We start from the raw sequence: 23,538 nt of genomic DNA on the forward strand, positions 1-23,538 counted from the left end.
AATCAGTACAGCAGTGAGCCACTCAGGACAACTAACAGTAGTGTAAATCTCCAAAAGGATTATTTTATACTAATTTACCTTAGAAGCACAAGATACATTGCAAGGAAAGAGCTCAGTAACCCTCAATCCAGTGGGAACAATGAGAGGAGATAATCACCTTGCTAGTGGCTGAAAGGAATCAGTAAGTTCTGCTTGGGAAAAGTTTTAAGAGTATTGGGGAGAAGTAAGCTATTGGGGTAAACTAATTAGTGTGTTTATTTTTTAAATAGTCAGTAAGACAGCTTATAAACTGGTTAGTGTTTTGTTTTTTAAATAGTAAGGCAGCAAATAAACAGATGGTTGAGTATTTGTTTTTTAAATAGTAAGGCAGCTAATAAATAGAAGGTTGTATTTGTTTTCTAAATAGTCAGTAAAACAGCTTACAAACAGAAGTTAGTGTTTGATTTTAAATAGTGTATATAAACAGAATTTAGTGTTTGTTTTTTAAATAGTGTTTGTTTTTTTTAAACAGTCAGTAAAGCAGCTAATAAATAAGTTAGTGTGTTTATATTCACAACCCTTCTACCCCTCTCCCACCTACCCCAAGCTCATCCTTTAATTTATAGACAATTGTCACTTTCATACACACACAAAAAACAAATCACCTAATGAATTCTCCACACCTTATTGAGAGTTTGATCATTCCCTTGTAGGCCACTACCAGATAAATAGTGAATATACTAGTACATTTAAAGGACCCTAATTAGACAGATTCCTACTCCCAGAGCAACTTAAAACTTAATTAGGAACTGAACAAATTTGAGATGAAGGCAGCAGTCCAGCAACAAGAGGGGAGACACCCATTTGCCATTTGCTGCTGTGTCCGGGATCGCGGGCCGGCCATCGGTCGGCATGCGCAACCTATACCTGCCCGGAGGCAGGCGCAACTTCAAAGTTAAAGGAAAGGGGGTTTAGGTAGGGCTGGGGGGCAGGCTAGGTAGGAAAAGGGAGGAGAAGGGGGGGCGGAGGGAATGGAGGGAACAGAGGAAGGCTGTGTGACTCGGCGCGGGCAAGGTACACAAGTATGCACCCCCTTGTGTGCTGACCCCGGATTTTATAACATGTGCGCGGCTGCACACTCATGTTATAAAATCGGGCATAGATTTGTGCACACCGGGTTGCGCGCAAACATCGATGCCCGTGCGTAGCTTTTAATATCTGCCCCCCAGCCTTTTGCATTGTGTCACATGTATGATTTTTTACCCGCCAGTGAGATATTGTACATGTGCATCCGATGCAAAGAGCTCCTGTCTTTCAGAGAATGAGGCTGATTTCTGGAAGATAGAGTGGCAGACCTGGAGGAGCTGAGGCAGACAGTGATGAGAACTTCAGGAACATTGTACCAAAGTCCCAATTTCAGATTGGTAGTTCTGGTGAGGCCTTGGAGGGAGAAGGCCTCATGATTGGAGAGTATCAACCTGGTACAGCAGGAAATGATTATGTAGCAAGGACGTTCTCTCTATGTGGTACATTGCCTTCTCGCACCAAGGATGTGTCTCCCAGGGCTACCTTCCAGGAAGGAAGGGTTAGGTCGGCAATCATAGGTTGCTGGTTACGCTCGCCAGCATGTTAGCGTGGCTGGCGAGCATAACACGAAGTAAGTAGGCTGGGTGGGAAAACCACCAAAAGAAGAGACTGGAGGGCAGGCCAGCCCACCCTTAAATTATGTTCATTGCCCACCTCCATCCTTTTCCCCCTCCCTGCCTTGCCCCCTGCTTGGAATCCGACCATGAGCTATGCCGCCTGCCTCCATCCTTGCCTGGAGTCTGTCTTCATACTCTGCTGCCTGATTTAGTGATGTGGTCTCTCCAGCTCCTCTCCTTCTCCTGGATCTCCATCATCACAGAGACTCCATGTAAGTCCAGGTGGCTTCAGCACCCGAGGGCTCAACCTAAGGGGAATGTGGCCTGGTAGTGCTGAAGCTCAAGAGGGGTCTCTGCCTGTCTTCTGCCTCACCTACCTATGGTGGGGACCTGTGGGGCTCCTCCCCACAGGTAGCGTCAACTCCCACTTGGTCAAGGCTCCACTGGCGCAACACTTGGGGATGGCTTACAAGGTTTAGATATGGCATGGAAGGTGTGGAGGATTGCTGCAAAGTCACAGCATAGAGATGGGGGTTGACTACAACCTGTGATGCACAGCATTTACAGTTCTTGAAAGCTGGCTGAGTAGAGAATGCCAGGTAGTGTGTATTTATTTATTTATTTATTTATTTATTTTAACATTTTAATATACCAATTTCCATTTACACATCGTACCGGTTTACAGATAACATATAGAAAGGCCACTGCTCCTTCTTTCATTGGTGGGTGACAGTGGGATGAGATGCCTGCCGAGCCTTTGGCTTTGATGGCCAGGATTGGCCTGCACACCATCCAAATTGTGTTGAATGCTTATTGAGTGACACCTGCTCTTTTACGGAGCAGGACTTCATTGCACCACAGAGAATAGTGTTGGTAATCAGGATCAAATTGCAGGATAACCTGTTGGGCAAGGTTTCAATGGCCCTGTATTTCCCAGTGCTGCAACATTTTGGTAGCATGATACTATGAAGCACTTGTGAATTGGAGCAAGGCTTTGACGGCTCTGCATACATATCAGTACCACATATTTGTAGCATGAACCTATGGAGTATTTAGTGAGTAAAAATTCAGCAGGCAAGGATGTGATTACCTTGGGGTTTGAGAATTTCATAATAATTGATGTTTACAGATTCTCATGATTGGGATATGGTCATACCAGGCTATAACTTCTTAAGGAAGGACAGAAAGGACAGAAAAGGGGGAGGGGTATCTCTTAATGTAAAAAATAATATCCAGGTTACTGAACTCCAAGGAATCTGGGGTAGAGAAGAAGTATTATGGGCCACCCTAAAAAAAAAAGATGATGGTGCATTCATTTATATTAGTGTATTTTACAGGCCTCCAACTCAAATGGAAAAACTAGACAGAGATATGGTTGAAGACGTTCAAGGGGTGGGAAGGAATGGAGAAGTGTTGATTGTTGGAGACTTTAATCTGCTGGACTTAGACTGGAAAAACCCTTCTTCAGAATCTACCAGAAGCAGAAATTGTTGCAACCATGACCTACAAGTCCTGATACTGGCATGGCCACTAGCTCATGGGAGAGCGTGAGCCCCTGAACCATGGCACAACTCAGAGGGGAGCCCCGAGCTACACCGTGGGAGGTGAGTGCATGCAAGCATGGGTAGAGCAGGAATAAAGCAGGACTGGAATGAATGTAAGGAATTCTGAATAGGCACCAAGCAAGATCAACCCTCCACTGGCCCTACATGCACCAAAGAGACTCAGCAACGCAATGCTGGTATCAGACGTAGCCCTCCAGCCATTCAAAAGCCCTTTTGGACCCACTGCTTGGGAACGACGAGTGCCTGAGGCCAGATGGAGGCTGAGGGCAGGAACAAGATGAAGACTTGTAACTTGGAAGGACTCAGATGAGGACTTGGAATTTGGAAGGACTTCAGATGAGGTCTTGGAACTTGGAAGGACTCAGACAAGGATTCAGGTTACTAAGAAGACTCAGAACAAAGTTTCAGGTTACTCAAAAGATCTCAGGCAAGGTTTCAGGACTCAGGCAAAAGTACTAGGTGAGAACTGCATCACAGCACACCCTACACAGCTGCCCATGGTTGGTTGCGGACCACGCTGAGTGCAAAGCAGACTGCAGGTGAAATAGTGGAACTTGAGACTGGAACATGTTGAATATTCAGTAGCGGCCTGAACAGGGGCGTACCCTACACAGCCGCCTGTGGCTAGTCACGGACCATGCTGGAGTGGAGCAGGTTCTGGCAGAGTCTTGGGCATGGATGGAAGCAGGCAAGGAACTCCAAAGTCCGGGACAGGATTCAAGACTCAGGATTCAAGATTCGGAACTTAGAACTTGGATCTCAGAACTCAAAACTCAGAACATTGAAAACAAGGGCTTCCAGAGGCTTGCACTGCAGATAAGAAGAAGGCCTTGTACCATGAAGTGCCCTACAGAGCCCCCCATGGGCTGGTCATGGACCACGATGGTGGCATGCCAGGAAAGGTGGATGAAGGAAACTGTGAACTGGTTGCAGAGGCAAAGACAAAGGCATCAGGACCAAGACATCAGCAACTCAGAACATCTGGAACATCAGGGACTCAGGAACAGGCATGGAATTATGGAACATCAGGACATATGGAACATCAGGACACAGGAACAGAACCATGGAACATCAGGACATCTGGAACAACAGGACTTGGAACAGGCAATGAGGGAGCTCTGATGAAGTACAAGACCAGGAACATCAGGACGAGGAGACCAGGAACACACAATGAAGAGCCATCAAGACAGGTGAAGACCACAGAGAACCTGGACCAGCACAGAAGAACATGGATGACCATGGAGTCTGATCCAAAGGCCCTGAGGAACTGGAAGTGAGCCCTTTTATAGGGCTGAAGCAGGAAGTTAGCTGATGAGGAATTCCGGTGGGGGCCACAGGCTTTCCCCACCACTGGGCCTTTAAATTAGAGATGTGCTTCGTTTTTCGCCCAAATTAGGAAATTGCACGAAATTTCCTAATTCGTTGCGGTTTCGGAGGTCCCAAAACCCGAAATGAAATTTCCCCGAATTTCGGGGAAATTTCGTTTTTCGGGTTTGCCTGCGGAGAGGGGCACAATTTTTTTTTTAAATTAAAAACCACCCCAAACATTTAAATTAACTATTATACACCACCCCCCCCCCCCCGATCCCGATCCCTCCCTAAGACTTACGAACATCACTGGTCCAGCGGGGTCCCGAGTTCCATTTGCCCTCCGTGCCCGGTGTGCTACTGCAAGCCGTGCGCCTCAAAATGGTGCCGAATAGCCTGAACTACCATGTCACAGGGGCTTTCGGCGCTATTGGTCAGCCCCTGTCACATGGCCATCGGCGCCATCTTGTGCTCCTATCATGTGACAGGAGCTGACCAATGGCGCCGAAAGCCTCTGTGACATAGTATGGGCAAAGGCTATCGGCACCATTTTGGTTACTGGCAGCCGACAACGAAATCGCTCCCGGACCCCTGCTGGACCCCAGGGATTATTGGCAAGCCTTGGGGGGGGGGGTCAGGAGGGGGCTCCTGACCCCCCCAAGGCTTGCCAATAATCCCTGGGGGTCCATGATGCAATTAAGGAGAGAGATTCCAGATGACACCTCTAAAACTGGAGTGGAACTAGAAGCTGGGTCTCCCACTTGTGCAGAGCAGAGTCAGGATTGAAGCTGTAATTAGTTCCATGACAAATACCATGCTGGAAAAGGCATGGGCTGAATTAGAACTGGTGGAACAAAGCCAGGCCTAGGATACAGGTGCCTCCTGCTGGTCCGTCAAATCCAAGGGCCAGGAGTTGCAGTATTTCAATACAAGTAGGCATAATCTCCTTGAAACTTGAAGATGCTCGGTGAAGAAGTAGAACTTGATAACTTGATGTGGAAACTTGGGTGCAGGGGTCTCCTGCAGGTTGTATGGAACCCAGAATAGAACACCACATCGCTGTAGAATGAGCAGAGATGGTCCCTGAAACAAGTGCAGGCGCCTCCTGCTGGTCGAAGGAAGTTCCAGGACTGGACTGGCTTAAAAAACTGGATGCAGGCACCTCCTGCGGGTTGTTAAAAATCCAGACATACTCAGAAGGGAGACCAATAACAAAAATAAATTTTTTTACCAGACAAAAGGGTCCAGGAACTAGGAGCAAAACATTTTTCTATGCAAGGAACAAGGTTAAATAAATATCCAGGCACTTGAGCCCATTGCAGGCACAGCTCACCGGGCTCACGGCCTTCAGATCCTGTTGCAACCATGACCTACAGGCCCTGATACGGACACGGCCGCTAGCTCATGGGAGAGCGTGAGCTTCTGAACCATGGCACGACTCAGAGAGGATTCCCGAGCCACACCGTGAGAGGTGAGCACATGCAAGCACGGGTGGAGCAGGAACAAAGCAGGACTAGAACGAAAGAAAGGAACTCTGAACGGGCACCAAGCAGGATCAGCCGTCTGCTGGACCAACATGCACCAAGGAGACCCAGCAATGCAAAGCTGGTCTCAGAAATAGCCTTGAGGCCACTCAAAAGCCCTTCTGACCTGCTGCTTTGGAACGACGAGTGCGTGAGGCCAGATGGAGGCTGAGGGCAGGAACAAGACAAAGACTTGGAACTTGTAAGGACTTCATAAGAGGACTTGGAATTTGGAAGGACTCAGACGAAGACTTGGAACTTGGAAGGACTCGGACAAGGATTCAGGTTACTCAGAAGAATCATACAAGGATTCAGGTTACTCAGAAGACTTGGAACAAGGATTCAAGTTACTAGGGGTGTGCATTCGGATTGACCGCATTAGTAAAACGCAACTCATATTTTTTTTTTACTTAAAAAATTGATTCGACATAAACGATCGGATTTCCCACATATCGAACATAGATATGTTCGATATGTGGGAAATCGCGATTGTTGAGCCAAAATAAAAATATAAACCCCCTCACCCTCCTTAATCCCCCCCCCCCGACTTACCACAACTCCCTGGTGATGGAGCGAGGAGTGAGGATGCCATTTCTGCAATCCTTGGCGAGAAGCATGTGACGTCGGCGGCACGTCGAGTGACGCCGGCGTCACGTGATTCCCGGCTCGTTCGCGCCGGACGGCTCGTTCGGCCCAAAAAGAACTTTTGGCCAGCTTGGGGGGGCCTCCTGACCCCCCCAAGCTGGCCAAAAGTTCTTTTTGGGCCGAACGAGCCGTCCGGCGCGAACGAGCCGGGAATCACGTGGCGCCGCGTCACTCAGACGCGACGTCACGTGATTCCCGGCAAGTTCGCGCCGGACGGCTCGTTCGGCGCGAACAAGCCGGGAATCACGTGACGCCGACGTCACGTGATTCCCGGCAAGTTCGCGCCGGACGGCTCGTTCGGCCCAAAAAGAACTTTTGGCCAGCTTGAGGGGGTCAGGAGGCCCCCCCAAGCTGGCCAAAAGTTCTTTTTGGGCCGAACGAGCCGTCCGGCGCGAACTTGCCGGGAATCACGTGACGTCGCGTCTGAGTGACGCGGCGCCACGTGATTCCCGGCTCGTTCGCGCCGGACGGCTCGTTCGGCCCAAAAAGAACTTTTGGCCAGCTTGGGGGGGTCAGGAGGCCCCCCCCAAGCTGGCCAAAAGTTCTTTTTGGGCCGAACGAGCCGTCCGGCGCGAACGAGCCGGGAATCACGTGACGCCGCGTCACTCGACGTGCCACCGACGTCACATGCTTCTCGCCAAGGATTGCAGAAATGACGTCCTCACTCCTCGCTCGATCACCAGGGAGTTGTGGTAAGTCTGGGGGGGGGATTAAGGAGGGTGAGGGGGTTTAATTTTTTTTTTTGCACATATGTACATATACCCAACTCATTGGATTTTTTTTATGTCCATATTGGCCGCAAGTGGGACCCCCTTTCGGACATAAAAAATATGAACATAAAATTTTGCTCTGCACATCCCTACAAGTTACTCATAAGATCTCAGGCAATGTTTCAGGACTCAGGCAAAAGTACTGGGTGAGAACTGCATTGCAGCGTGCCCTATACAGCCATCTATGGCTGGCTGCGGACCATGCTGAGCACGAAGCAGACTCCAGGCAAAGTAGTAGGACTTGAGACTGGAACATATTGAAGATTCAGTAGAGGCCTGCACCAGGGTGCGCCGTACACAGCCACCTGTGGCTGGTTGCAGAACATGCTTGAGCGAAGCAGGTTCTGGCAGAGTCTTGAGCATGGACAGAAGCAGGCAAGGAACTCCGAAGACCGGGACAGGATTAAAGACTCAGAATTCAAGACTCAGAACTTGGAACTCGGAACTTGGAACTCAGAACTCAGAACATTAAAAACAAGGGTCTTCCAGAGACTTGGGCTGTGTAGGGCACGAAGCGCCCTACACAGCCCCCCATGGGCTGGTCACGGACCATGATGGTGATGCCAGGAAAGGTGGACAGAGGAAACTGGGAACTGGTTGCAGAGGCAATGACAAAGGCATCAGGTCCAAGACATCAGGAACACGGAACATCTGGAACATCAGGACTCAGGAACAGCACGGAAACATGAAACATCAGGACATATGGAACATCACGACTCAGGAATGGAACATGGAACATCAGGACATCTGGAACAACAGGACCTGGAACAGGTGACGAGGGAGCTCCAAAGAAGGACAAGACCAGGAACATCAGGACAAGGAGACCAGGAACACACAATGAAGAGCCATCAAGACAGGTGAAGACCACAGAGAACATGGACCAGCACAGAAGAACATAGATGACCATGGAGTCTGATCCGAAGGCCCTGAGAAACTGGAAGTGAGCCCTTTTATAGGGCTGAAGCAGGAAGTTAGCTGTTGAGGACTTCCGGTGGGGCTGCGGGTTTTTCCCGCCACTGGCCCATTAAATAAAGAGGCACGTGCTGGCGCCTAGAGGAGTGCCCAGGGAGGAGCAGGACCCTGGGCAGTGGTGTCATTGCCGCACAGATGGAAGAGGAAGCAGGCAGAGGTCCTGGCAGTGGTGCACAGGCCACATATGAAGCAGCAGCAGCTTCCTGCTACCTGAAGGCATCCTGGCACATCTTCCCCTGCTGGAGGTGGAGTCAGTGAAGGTGGCTCGGAGCCACGAAGACAAGGGCATTCCAGGGTAGCACCAGGCCATGAAAACCAAGGCAGCAGCGCTAGCCGCGGAAGGTGGAAGGAAACAGCGGCACCCTCCTACCGCGGAGGGCAGCAGTGGTGGCTCGGGCAGTAAGTGAAGAGACTTGCGAGCAGGATGGGCTCCGCGAGCAGGATCATAACAGAGAGACAGTGGATGCTCTACCAGGGGCTCTTTTAAAACAAATGGTAGTGTAACCCACAAGGGAGGGAGTTATTCTTGACCTAGCACTCACTAATGGGGATAATGTTGCTAATGTCCTGGTGGGTGCCCACCTCAGCACCAGTGACCATCAAATGGTATGGTTTGACATTGAAAATAGCCCCGAGTATTGCATTAAAAAATACAGTCTTTTTCAAAATGGGGATATACCTGGAGGTAGAACTAAAAGATTGGGAGAAAATGGTTGAGGTGGAACAACAGTTGACCAAACTAAAAGGAGCAATTACAAAAGCAACAAATCTATATGTTACAATATTAAACTAAAGTAAGAGAAATAATAAACCAATCTGGTTCTCAAAGAATGTGGCTAACATAGTAAAAGGAAAAAAAAAAAAGCAACATTCAAGAAATAGAAAGGATCCCAAGAAGAGGAACACAGGGAAGAATATCTGGTGAAACTGAGGGAGATGAAGAAAGTAATCAAGAAAGCAAAAAGTTAGGCGGAAGAAAGGATTGCCAGAGAGGTAAAGCGAGGATACAAAACGTTTTCCAGATACATCAGAGAAAGGAGAAAGGTCTGAAGAGGTATAATGGAATTGAAACGTGACAAGGATCAATGTGTGGAGAGAGATGAAGAAATGGCAGAAATATTAAACAGATACTTCAGTTCGGTGTTCACTAAAGAAGACCCTGGACAGGACCATCATTAGTTAATAAGATTGTAGATGGGCCTGGAGTAGACAAAACACTCTTTATTAGGGATGTGAATCGTTTTTTGATGATTTAAAATATCATCCGATATTTTTTAAATCATCATTAATCATTAAAGAGTGCGATACAATAGAAATTCCACCGATTTATCGAAAAAAAATCATTAACTGGGTTAGTGCACACTAACGGGAGTTAGGACTCAACCTAAAAACCCACCCGGACCCTTTAAAACCTCTCCCTTAGCCTCCATCACCCTCTCCACCCCTCAAAAACATTTTAAAATTACCTGGTGGTCCAGTTTAGGTCCCAGGAGCGTTCTCTCACGCTCGGGTTGTTGGCCGATAAACAAAAAACCCACCCCGACCCTTTAAAACCACTCCCTTAGCCTCCACCACCCTCCCGACCCCCCAAAAAAATGTTTTAAAATTACCTGGTGGTCCAGTGAGCCCCAGAAGCGATCTCCCGCTCTTGGGCCGCCGGCTGCCACTAATAAAAATGGTGCCGATGGGGGGTCGGGAGGGTGGTGGAGGCTAAGGGAGCGGTTTTAAAGGGTCTGGTGGGTTTTTTGTTTATCAGCCAACAGCCCAAGCACTAGAGAATGCTCCCGGGACCCCCGCTGGACCACCAGGTAATTTTAAAACATTTTTGGGGGGTCGGGAGGGTGGTGGAGGCTAAGAGAGTGGTTTTAAAGGGTCGGGTGGGTTTTTTGTTTATTGGATCGGGTGCAGCCGATAAAAAACAAACCAATCAGGCCGGACGAAAAAAAATGCACAATTTGAATCAGAACCGAAACCAAACCGATTCTGGTTCCGATTCACATCTCTACTCTTTATAGAAGAACATATATGGGAAGAGCAATAAAAACTGAAAGTGGACAAAGCCATAAGGGCCTGATGAGGTTCATCCCTGGATACTTAGGAAGCTCAGAGAAGTGCTGGTGGGTATGCTGCATGACATGCTCATTAGATCCCTGGAAACGGGGCTGGTGCTGGGTGATTGGAGAAGAATGGTGGTGGTCATGCTTCATAAGAGTAGAAGCAGAGTAGAGACTGGAAACTACAGGCCAGTTAGCCTCAACTCAGTGATGGGAACATAATGGCAACTTTGCTGAAGGAAAGGATAGTGAACTATCTAAAATCCCGTGGATGGCTTGATCAGAGTCAGCATGGATTCACCAAGGGAAGGTCCATTGTGATGAATCAGATTGCTTTTATTGATTGGATGACTAGAGAATTGGATCAGGGAAGAGAAATCAATGTGATTTACTTTATTTTTTTTAAATCTTTTGATATGGTCGCACATAGAAGACTCATGAATAAAATTAGAAGTTTGGTAGTGAGCACCAAGGTGGTGCCATGGATTATAAACTGACTGACAGATAGAAGATATCATGTAATGGTAAATAAAATCTATTCTGAAGAGAATTCAGTGTTAAGTGGAGTGCCACATCGGTTCTGTTCAATATCTTTGTGAGCAACATTGTGGAAGGGATAGAAGGTAATTTTTGTCTATTTGCAGATGATACTAATATCTGCAACAGAGTGGACATGCCGGAAGGAACAGAGAAAATGAGACGTGTTTTATTTATTTTTATTTTATTTAAGAGTTTTTATATACCATCATTAAGTTATTCACCATCACAACGGTTTACAGTGGGGCACCAGTAAAAATATGGGTTGTACATTACATAGGTGGTGCCAATAGTATTCGGTAACAGTAAGGCATTTATTAGGGGGATTAAGTGTATCATAGCAATATGTCCTGAAGGTTGCCTACAGTTAAAAAATGTTGAAATAATTCGGTAAGGATTTATAAAATTAGGCATTCGGTGCCATATGCCGCATAACTTTTACTTCGTTGCCCGCATCAGTTTTCTTTCTTGAAGGCTTGTATGTAAAGCCAGGTTTTGAGCTGTGTTTTAAAAAGTTTATGATTGCTCTGAAGTCTAAGGTCAAGGGGCATGGAGTTCCATAATATGGGACAGGCTAGTGACAGAGCTCGGTCCCTTACTTGGGTAAGTCTTGCGGTTTTTACAGAAGGAATGGGAAGGAGTGCTCTGTTTGCTGACCTTAGATTTCTGTGTGGGATATGTACTCTAAGTGCTGTGTTCAGCCATTGTGCTTTATCGTCGTGGATAAGTTTGTGTATTAGGCACAGTGCTTTGAACTGTATTCTTTGTTCTATGGGGAGCCAGTGTAGGGTGGTGAGCGTATCTGTTATGTGATCTCTTTTGTTTTTTCCAGTGAGAATTTTTGCAGCAGCATTTTGTAAAATCTGTAGAGGTCTTACTGTAGTGTTAGGTAGGCCTAGTAGCAAGGCATTACAATAGTCTGTGCTGATGAAAATCAGTGATTGTAGCACAGTATGGAAATGTGGTAATGATAGTAATGGTTTGAGTTTTCTTAGTATCATGAGTTTAGCATATCCTTCCTTAACCTTTATTGATATGTGTTGTTTGAGGCTTAGTTCATTGTCAATTATTGAAGATTGAATGGTGGTTGAAGATATGGCAGCTGAGATTCAATGCCACAAAATGCAGAGTCATTCATCTGGGGTGTGGTAATCCAAAAAAGCTGTACATCTTGAGGGGTGAAGGGCTGTTGTGCATGGAGCAAGAGAGGAACCTTGTGGTGATAGTGTCTAGTGATCTGAAGATGCTAGAGCTATGTTACAAGGTGAAAGCTAAAGGCTGAAGAATGTTAGGCTACATTGAGAGAGGAATAACCAGTAAGAAAAAAGTAGGTGATAATCCTCTTTATATAGGTCCTTGGTGAGGCCTCACCTGGAGTACTGTGTTCAGTTCTGGAGACCATATCTCTAAAAGGACATAGACAGGATGGAGGCGGTCCATAGAAGAGTGAACAAAATGGTGAGTGGTCTCCATCAAATGACTTATAAGGAAAGAATGAAGGACCTAAATATGTATACCCTGGAGGAGAGGAGGTGCAGGGGAGATATTATACAGACTTTTAGATACCTGAAAGGTTTTAATGGTGCACAATCAATGACAAAGCTTTTCCACTGGAAAGAAATCAGTAGAATTAGGGGTCACAAAATGAAACTCCAAGGAGGATGATTCAGAATCAATTTCAGGAAATATTTCTTCACAGAGAGGGTGGTGGATGCCTGGGATGCCCTTAAGTGGAGATAGTGAAGACAAAAACAGTAAAATATTTCAAAGGGGCCTGGGATAAACACTGTGGAACCCTAAAGGCTAGAGGTTGGGAATGAAGAAAAGAGTACATGGGGGTAACTTGCAGGTGTGGCGGTTACTACCCTTAAGCCTTTATACTGTTGATGCAACTACACAATTGCTCTCTGCTTCATTGGCAGGGGGAGAAGGGAAATTAGATTCAGAAAGCAACCAACAAGGGCACTGAATTGTACAGTCTGGGATAACAAATAAGCATGGGGCTAACTTGCTGATGCAGTGGTTACTACCCTTAACCAATAAACCTGATACTTTTTATGCAACTCCAACATTGCTCTCTGCTTCAATGGCAAGAGGTAACGGACAATTGGACTCAAACAGCAACCAATAAGGGCTTTTGACTTTGACGGTCTGGGAAACTGATAAGTATAGGGGTGACTTGTGTGGCACAGTGCATGCTACCATAAGCTTGCTAGACTGGATGGACTGTTTGGTCCTTTTCTGCTGTCATTTCTATGTTTCCATGTTTCTATGAATGAATGTTAGCAATTGTTCAGCAATTGAATTATAAGTATTGACCTATGCTGCAGCCATATCGATCCAATAAAGATTTGTCTCTTAAAAATGCAACAAGACATTTGGGACAGATGTGGGGAGATTAATGATAGATAGGCAAGAGGAAGCAATCACACCTGAGACGGTTGTGGATCTTTAGCTTGGAAAAGAAGCAACAGAGATGGGATAGGATTGAAACATAGAAACATAGAAACATAGAAACATAGAAACATATAGAAACATAGAAATGACGGCAGAAGAAGACCAAATGGCCCATCCAGTCTGCCCAGCAAGCTTCCCTCATTTCTTCTCCCATACTTATCTGTTTCTCTTAGCTCTTGGTTCTAATTCCCTTCCACCCCCGCCATTAATGTAGAGAGCGGTGGAGGAGCTGCATCCAAGTGAAATATCTAGCTTGATTAGTTAGAGGTAGTAGGAGTAGTAACCGCCGCAATAAGCAAGCTACACCCATGCTTATTTGTTTTTACCCAGATTATGTTATACAGCCCTTATTGGTTGTTTATCTTCTCCCCTGCTGTTGAAGCAGAGAGCTATGCTGGATATGCATCGAAAGTGAAGTATCAGGCACATTTGGTTTGGGGTAGTAACCGCCGTGACAAGCCAGCTACTCCCCGCTTTGTGAGTGTGAATCCTTTTTTCTTCTCCCCTGCCGTTGAAGTTATGCTGGATATGCGTGAAGTATCAGTTTTTCTTTTCCCCTGCCGTTGAAGCAGAGAGCTATGCTGGAAATTCGTGATGTATCAGTCTTTCTCCGATGCCGTTGAAGTAGAGAGCCATGCTGGATATGCGTCGAGAGTGAAGTATCAGGTACATTTGGTTTGGGGTAGTAACCGCCGTAACAAGCCAGCTACTCCCCGCTTTGTGAGTGCGAACCCTTTTTTCTTCTCCCCTGCCGTTTAAGCAGAGAGCTCTGCTGGATGTGTGAAGTAACAGTTTTTCTTTTCCCCTGCTGTTGAAGCAGAGAACTATGCTGGATATGCATTGAAAGTGAAGTATAAGAATGGAGTGATCAAGCTAGTTGAAAGGCATCAGGAATAGAGGAAGGTGGAGGTAGTAATCTGGATATTTGGTTTGGGGTAGTAACCGCCGTAACAAGCCAGCTACTCCCGTCATTGTGAGTGCAAATCCTTTTTTCCACATTTCCTCATGCTGTTGAATCTTAGAGTGATGTTGGAGTCACAGTAACCATGTGTATGTTTATTGACTAAGGGTATTGTCTCCAGGCAGTAGCCATCATTCTGGCGAGTCACCCACTCTTCATTGGCGGCCTCTTGACTTTATGGATCCACAGTGTTTATCCCACGCCCCTTTGAAGTCCTTCACAGTTCTGGTCTTCACCACTTCCTCCGGAAGGGCATTCCAGGCATCCACCACCCTCTCCGTGAAGAAATACTTCCTGACATTGGTTCTGAATCTTCCTCCCTGGAGCTTCAAATCGTGACCCCTGGTTCTGCTGATTTTTTTCTTATGGTAAAGGTTTGTCGTTGCCTTTGGATCATTAAAACCTTTCAAGTATCTGAAAGTCTGTATCATATCACCTCTGCTCCTCCTTTCCTCCAGGGTGTACATATTTAGATTCTTCAATCTCTCCTCGTACGTCATGCGATGAAGATCCTCCACCTTCCTGGTCGCCCTTCTCTGTACCGCTTCCATCTTGTCTTTGTCTTTTTGTAGATACGGTCTCCAGAACTGAACACAGTACTCCAGGTGAGGCCTCACCAAGGACCTGTACAAGGGAATAATCACTTCCCTTTTCTTACTCGATATTCCTCTCTCTATGCAGCCCAGCATTCTTCTGGCTTTTGCTATCGCCTTGTCGCATTGTTTCGCAGACTTCATATCATTAGACACTATCACCCCAAGGTCCCTCTCCTGCTCCGTGCACGTCAGCCTTTCCCCCCCCATCGAATACAGTTCATTCGGATTTCCGCTCCCCATATGCATGACTTTGCACTTCTTGGCATTGAATCTCAGCTGCCATATCTTCGACCACTCTTCCAGTTTCCTTAGATCCCGTCTCATTCTCTCCACTCCTTCCGGCGTGTCTACTCTGTTGCAGATCTTAGTGTCATCCGCAAAAAGACAAACCTTACCTTCTATCCCGTCCGCAATGTCGCTCACAAAGATATTGAACAGGACCGGTCCCAACACCGATCCTTGCGGTACACCGCTTAAAACCGCTCTCTCTTCAGAGAAGGTTCCGTTTACCATCACACATTGTCTTCTGTCTGTCAACCAATTTGCAATCCAGGTCACCACCTTGTCACTCACTCCCAAGCTTCTCGTTTTATTCACCAGTCTCCTGTGCGGAGATTGAGATTGAGATTTATGAAATCATGAGTGGGGGGAATGGTTAAATCAGGAATGGTTAGTAACCCTTTCAAACAACACTAGAACTAGGGGACACACCATGAAATTAGCAACTGGTAGATTTTAAACAAATCATAGGAAGTATTTTTTCACTCAGCATGCAATCAAGCTATGGAATCTGTAACCAGAGTATGTGTTCAAGGCAACCAACATAGCGGGGGTTAAAAAGAGGAATTGAAAAAGTTCCTGAAAGATAAGTCCATAAGGAGTTATTAGCCAGGTAGACCTGGGAAATGTAGCACTTTTCCTTAAGAGTGAGATACAAGAAATAGATCAACTAGTGGGGATCTGCTGGGTACTTGTGACTTGGACTGGCTTGATGGACCCAATATGACACTTCTTATTTTCTTATGTTCTCAATGATTCTTAAAAGGGACAGATCATATACCACTTAGTATACTCATATTCATTCTGATAAGAAAATAATCTGACCATGAGACTTCAGTGCCTGAATACTTAAAATTTACATAGCTAGCCCAACTCTCTCTTACAAACTCCTAGTTTAGTGAATGACCATATATAATACATTACTGAATGAATATTTTGCTCCCACCCAAGCTTTGCCATTGCCATCAAAATGTCGTCACAACAAAATTGCCAATAGGACTTAATCAATATGTAAATTAAAATTTCCTAAAACAGTACAGTTGTATAATCAGCTTTCAGAGTAAAACGTGATTCAATAATTACTGGGTCATTGGGCATTGATGAATCAGAAGGACTATACATCAAATACCCCAAGAAGCAGATGCTAAAATCAACATTTCAAAATGAAAAACAGTCAATTTTTTTTCTTAATCAGTCTTAATGACTCTCTTGCAGCAATCAATAATTCCTCCTTTCTTCTGTTTGAGCCTGAGGAAAAAATATTGTAAACTGTTTCACGAAGTTAATTAAGCAATGCAACATTGAACACGTTTTTTTGATGCAAAATAAAGCTGGTTTTTCTTCACACAAAAGATCTCTCTAATCATGGGGATTTTACCCTGGATTAACCATGCATTAATCAATATGATGTTTAATACCAGCAAAATAGTGTCCTCTTTCCTAAATAAAGGAATCACACAACTCAATGGACATGTTACCTGTTTAGAATGTTGTTGTAAAACACATTTGTAATGATCCTACCCAGTAATAACTGAGATTATGTGCCCCAAATCATGACCATCATATGTTCTACCCATCAGCATAACCAAAATTAACAAATTACAACCAAAACTCACCCATTCAGATATCTCCATTCACCACAGCATGTACCCAGCCTCCAGCTGCCCTCAGTTTGCATGCAGAAGTAAATAAAAAAGCACTCCATTTTAACACTTCTTCATGCACATGACAAAAAAGCATGTGCACCTCAGCACATGGCTTCACTCATGAGATTTAAATTTGAAATAATTGCTTCACCTGTCTGGGGGGCTACAGCCTGCTCACAACAGGAGATTCAGCACTACTAGCAGGGACTGGAGATAGTCACAGATTTATTAGGGGTGTGCATTCATTTACAAAGTATTTGTAATCCGCCACATATAGGGCCATATTCATTGTATTTGTTGCGTCGTGAAACGTATCGCGATTCCCACGAATACAATGAATCTTCACCAAATTATTCGGCCATCTAAAGGAGCAAATTTAAAGAAACCCCCCACCCTCCTGAACCCCCCAAGACTTGCCAAAACTCCCTGGTGTTCCAGCGAGGGTCCGGGAGCCATCTACTGCACTCACGCCGTTGGCTCCCGGTATTCAAAATGGCGCTGATAGCCTTTGCCCTTACTATGTCACAGTGGTTACTGGTGCCATTGGTCGGCCCATGTCACATGGTAGGAGCAATGGATGGCTGGCACCATCTTGTGCTCCTACCATGTGACAGGGGCCGACCAATGGCACCAGTAGCACCTGTGACATAGTAAGGGCAAAGGCTATCGGCGCCATTTTGATTACTGGCAGCTGATGGCCCGAGTGCAGTATATGGCTCCAAGACCCCCACTGGACCACCAGGGAGTTTTGGCAAGTCTTGGGGATGTCAGGAGGGTGGGGGGTTATAGTTAATTACATTTTAGCTGGGAAACGAATAAGAATGGAACGCATGAATGGATTGGGGGCCCCCCTTGCCGAATGCAACATATCTGCCCCCCGATGAATACAAATACTGAATGTAATGTATGCGGTCCCTCTGCACATTCATATCGTTCAATGGCCACTGGAAAGCGGAGGAAATGACATCAGGTGTGAAGGCATCGTTTATATGCTCCCTATTATTCTGATCCAGCAACATTAACGTCACCTTTTGGTTGAAGGGTCATCGCAAAAGGGCATCATTTGGTCCTTTTATCACCACAAAAAAAGAGAGAAAGGTGGGTTCCGCGGCCAATGCCGTCCCCATTCAGGTAGATTCATAGACACAGTTTATAGCCATATTTGCTTTGGCAGAAGGCTGGGGAGAACATAGCAGGACAACGGCCTGCTATGGCATCCTGACGTTTCCTGGTAAAGTCTGGAATCTTCCAGATGAAAACTTCATCATAAGTGGTAGATTCCACCTCGCACATTCTCTGCTCCACTTCAGCAATGGCAAGATCTTTCAGTCCAATATTTCTCTCCAGCTGACGTACCTTCATATTGAGGGATTCAATTTTTTCTTGATCCAGTCGATGTTGCCGACTATATGCCTTAACTATTACTAATACTCTTTCCACTTCTCGATTCAGTATGCAAACAATGGTCTCAAAAGTCATTGTCTTCTGGTCGAGGGCCTCAATTTTCTGAACCAACTCCCCTAACTTGGAGAGATCGGGCACATTGGGCACCAGGTTGTTGGTTGGGACTTGCACCAATGGGTAGCCCAGCTGGTACTTAATTTCTGTGCTTTCCTTCATATGGCAGATAAAGTCCAGTAGTTTCCCAAGGAGTTCATTCACATACTTTGTTTCATGCTCCAGCGATTTCTCATTTCAACCATTTCTGTGCATCCTATTAAATTGAATTTGCAAGGTGCTTTACATTTGCCACAAGACTTGACATGGTCCTGAAACTTCTCTCTGGGTATCTTTTTCCTTCCACACCCTTCACAAGTCAGTGGAAACTTAGGGTAAACCTCATCATGAGCCTTTCTTTCAGGGACGTAAAAGGCCCCTTTACTGAATTTGTAGTTTAGCTTTCTCTCTGGGCACTCCCGCTCATTATAGCGCTCTGTATCATTCAGTTTGATCATTGTTTTACAAGATGGGCACGGTATCAGCATGTATGGGCAGCTCTCCTCATGGGTGCCCTCATAGTCATTAATGGTGCCTTTCCACATACATCAATTATTTGGACAGATAGCTGGGAGACGTTCCACCTTTTGACGAACTGCAATATCTGGAAAAGCTGAGCTGTTTTCTTTTTTTTTTTTTAATTCTTTATTTATAACTTTTACAATGTTATAATACTTTAAAGATATACAAGGAACATTGTCTCTGACAGAAATCATCTATTAAATAAAAAAAAGGAAAAAACATTTCAATCCATAATTTTACATAACAATTTCCTGTCAAAGAGAATAATGCTTAAGGTAAATTTAGCTGAATCCTCTATATTTTTATGGAACAGTTTACTAAGGTACTAATTAAGGAAAAAAAAAACACTAAGACTCAATTATTTAAATTCTGGCTTTTTCCTCACCGAGGAGACTGAGCTGTTTTCTAAACCTGAAATTCCTTCTTCATATAGCCCTTCCTGCAAACAAGCAGCACACTTCTGAGGTTCAGAGCTAATATTTGACTTGAGACAATAGGAGCAGTAACGGTGGCCACACTGAGCTTGAAAGGGTCTCCTCAGTATATTCCTGCAGTGGGAGCAAAGATATTTCCCTGCGAGTTTTGTCCCCAGTATCTCTTTGGGAAAGCCCAGTTCATTTGTCTCCAAAGACCCAGGCAGAGAAAAGTTTGCTACTGCCATGTAAACCAAGAACTTGATGTGAGTGCCCTCCGAATCTGGCCGGCAGCACCTAGCAGAAAAAGAATGACACTTCAAATTTACACACCACAGAGAGCCCTAAGATCACAAAACAATGGACTTTTAATGGTGTCTTCTACTTGGAACAGATACCTAACGCAAATAAGAGACAGAGTGTTTTTCCATAGCGGGCCCCAAATTGTGGAACTCTCTGCCAGAGTCATTATAGCAGATAGAAAGAAAATGTTTTCAAGCAAGAACTGAAAATATGGCTCTTTAGTAAAGCAAAAGATTTGATGTAAAATACCAATATGCTGATAATTTCAACAGTACCAGAGATAATGTTAGTGAAAAGAGCAATAAGTAATGAACAATGTAAATTGTAATGTTAGTAGAATTAAAATCTGTATTTACTGTTAAGTCAACTAAAAAATATAAGAATTATAGATTGGATCAATACTATTGTGATGCCTTAGAATATATATAAATATGAACTAACAAATCAAATTAGGGAGTACTGACGATTATACAAATGGATGAGGAGGTAACTCAATGACTTAGACTTATATACCAACTTCCATCCAAAATAGGCCTCTTTCAATGACGCTAGACGTTACTACCACAACCTTGTTGGTGAGACGTGACCATCATACTAGGCATCATCAATGTAAATTAATACTACAGATTTTGCCTTATTTATAATCATCAGTCACTGATAGTAATGAGTGCATTGTCCACTTCAAAATTTTTTTAACTTTTTTTTGTAAATGCTTTATAAAGTCCATATATGGATTACTTAACTTATTAGTGCTCAATAATCACCATACCACCATTCATATTCTAAATGGTCGGGCTTCTCTATTGTCTTCTATACAATGCTGAAAGTGTTCATTTTTTCTCCAAACTCCTGGTCTCTCCAGTCTCCCAAACGATTATACAAATGGATGAGACTTTTGGGAGACTGGAGAGACCGGGAGTTTGGAGAAAAATGAACACTTTCAGCATTGTATAGAAGACAATAGAGAAGCCCGACCATTTAGAATATGAATGGTGGTATGGTGATTATTGAGCACTAATAAGTTAAGTAATCCATATATGGACTTTATAAAGCATTTACAAAAAAAAGTTAAAAAAATTTTGAAGTGGACAATGCACTCATTACTATCAGTGACTGACGATTATAAATAAGGCAAAATCTGTAGTATTAATTTACATTGATGATGCCTAGTATGATGGTCACTTCTCACCAACAAGGTTGTTGTAGTAACATCTAGCGTCATTGAAAGAGGCCTATTTTGGATGGAAGTTGGTATATAAGTCTAAGTAAATATGAACTAAAACATTTATTTATAAATATGAAATAGAACATATACTTATTGTGGTGCTAACCTAGAATATGAATGGTAACACTCAGTATGTGATCTTAGACCATGAATTTGAATGATAATATTGCAAACAATTGTGAAATTCTTTTGGAATGACAGTATATAAAATGCCTAAATAAATAAGTAAAATAAATGTGGTATGATGTTTCAAAATAATTCTATATCCAGATGTAGACCGTTGCCATGAGGAGTTTTGAATGGTAGAACTGCAAAATGTAAAATGGATACATGTCCAAATTCAATACAAATTTGGTATAAATTGTTGTGAAGATGGTAATGTTGCACGAACAACATGTTCACTTATGTTTTGTCCACGTGTATAAAAAATCAAGAGCATCTCTGAAAAAACATTGTGCATAACTGAAATATGCTAATGCGTATTGATAATACTTGCAGTCCTACAAGATTTATCTGAAAAGGGCAAGATACTACTTTCTTATTCATAGGTGTATGACACTTTACATTAAAAACTGGACTGATCAGAATATCTAGCAATTAAGTATGCTGTATGAATCACCATGATATTGAAATCTTTTAAGCAATTCCCCAGACACTGTTTTAAATGTATCTAAATCTGCAGAAGACTGCATGCCCTACATCATTAGTTACTGGTAAAGCCAATTTGAAGGACCTGGAATTTGGACTTTGAAAAATAAGCAAATTATTACGTTCTATGGGCTTTCAAAATAGTGTTGTATTCAAAGAAGATTCCCTGTTAAAAATCATGATACTTAAAAATGCAAGTTGTTGCATTTTTAAGTATCATGAAATTGTATTGTACACTTCAAATTGTTATCAAGTGCATTGATCCAAATATCTAAAGACTGTAAATCATCAATGGTAGTCATACAATAAAAAGATATGTCATACATTTAATTTGTCTGTAGTAATATTCCTGAATTCCAATGGGATCCATAAATAAATTGTTTTTCAAACAATTTAACTTAAAATTTGATAAACTTGCAGCTATAAAAAATGTCCAATTTTCTTCAGACAAAATTGACAAGTCCTAAATTGCTTTGTCCTTTTACCATACTATTTGTTCTGCTTTTTAAACAAACACTGTCCTATGTTGTTATGTTTTTCTTAAACTAAAAAGAATATTCATCTAATATGGTGTTATGAACTGCTACCCGCGTGTTCCCCCGCGAGCAGACTCACTCACCATGCCGGCTTTCTTCACCCCATGTGGCAGGACGCCGCTGTTGGGCCTCCTGCGCAGCTGAAGCCACGGTCTTGCCTGCCCCTCGCAGCCCGGAGGCCACCCCGGATCATCTTCTTCACCGCGGTCGGAACCGTGGCCTTTCTGCCTCTCTCCGCGGGGCTGGGACCGCCCCCAACGCCATTACCATCTTCGCGGCGCTAAGGCCGCATCCCTGGGCTGGAGTGGCAGATGGAGCCGCCCCCGGGGTCTCCCGCAGCGGGTGGAGCCACTGCCGACTTCAGGGCCAGCATTCAGGCCAGCCCTGCCTTCTCTGCATCTCTAAGTCAGTGCAGGCCGCTGTCCGCAGTCCTGCTGCATCTTAGGCGCCGGTGCGCGCCTCTTCACTAGATTTAAAGGGCCAGGCACAGGAGTGTGCTGGCCCCACCTAGGGAGTGGACTTCCTCTCTTAGCCCTATAAAAGGACTGTCTTCTCAGTCTGTCGTGGCCTTGCAATTGAGCGACATCCCCTCTGGAGGCTCCTGCCTGCCAGAGTCTTATAAGGTCTTTTTTTCTTCGTGGAGCTCCTCATCTCATCTGGCTTCTACCACATCTTCGTGTCTTGATGTTTTGCCTGAAGTCCCAGTCCATGTTTTGATGTCTCATCATGATCTTCCACCTCCTGATGTGCCTGCCTTCCAGGATGTTCTTCCATGCTTCTTCGTCTGGTGCTCCTGAACGTTCTGATCCTGTAGGCCTGTTCTCTTGGATGATGTGTGCCCGAGAATGGGGTGGCCTGCAGGTGGGATTGTCCCTGTGCTCCTGAGCCTCTGTTCCCGCCAGCCTTAGAGAGAGCTTCGGGTGACATTGATTCCGTCATTGGAGTTCCTCTTTGCCTGGATCTTCCCCGCGCTTGTCCCGCTCTCCTCGTAGTCTGTGACCAGCCTCCAAGGGCTGAGTAGGGCGCGCAGTGGGCTAGGGTGGTCCGCGCTCAGTCCCGTGGCTGGCCTGAGTAGGGTGCCCTGAGAGACAGTGCAAATGTCCTTCCTCCCAGCTGTTTTCAAGTACCAAGTGTCTTCGTCCTTGATGCCGTCTCATCAACCAACTGTCTTCGTCCGTGATGCCGTCGCATCAACCAAGTGTCTTCGTCTGTGATGCCGTCGCATCAACACAAGTGTTTTCGTCTGTGATACCGTCACATCGATCATAGTCCTGTCTACGTGTCAAGGCCCGTCTGCCCTCAACCTCAGGCCAGGCCTGCTGCTCCATACAGTTCCTTGCAGCAGGTCCGAAAGGGCTCAGAATGGTAGGAGGACCATTCAACTTCCAACATCATCCTGTGTTGGCCTTGGGAGCTTGCAGGCCTGGCAGAGGGTCAGACAGTCTGCCATCGTTGGACA

General features: G+C 44.8%; 1 pseudogene; it reads right to left on the reverse strand.

Annotated features, from left to right (window-relative positions):
- LOC115092379 overlaps nt 1–19,615 on the reverse strand; it is a 50,666-nt pseudogene extending 31,051 nt beyond the window's left edge.
- Between the last annotated feature and the right edge of the window lie 3,923 nt (nt 19,616–23,538).

Source organism: Rhinatrema bivittatum, chromosome 5 (genome assembly GCF_901001135.1).
Source record: "Rhinatrema bivittatum chromosome 5, aRhiBiv1.1, whole genome shotgun sequence".
Taxonomy (NCBI): domain Eukaryota; kingdom Metazoa; phylum Chordata; class Amphibia; order Gymnophiona; family Rhinatrematidae; genus Rhinatrema; species Rhinatrema bivittatum.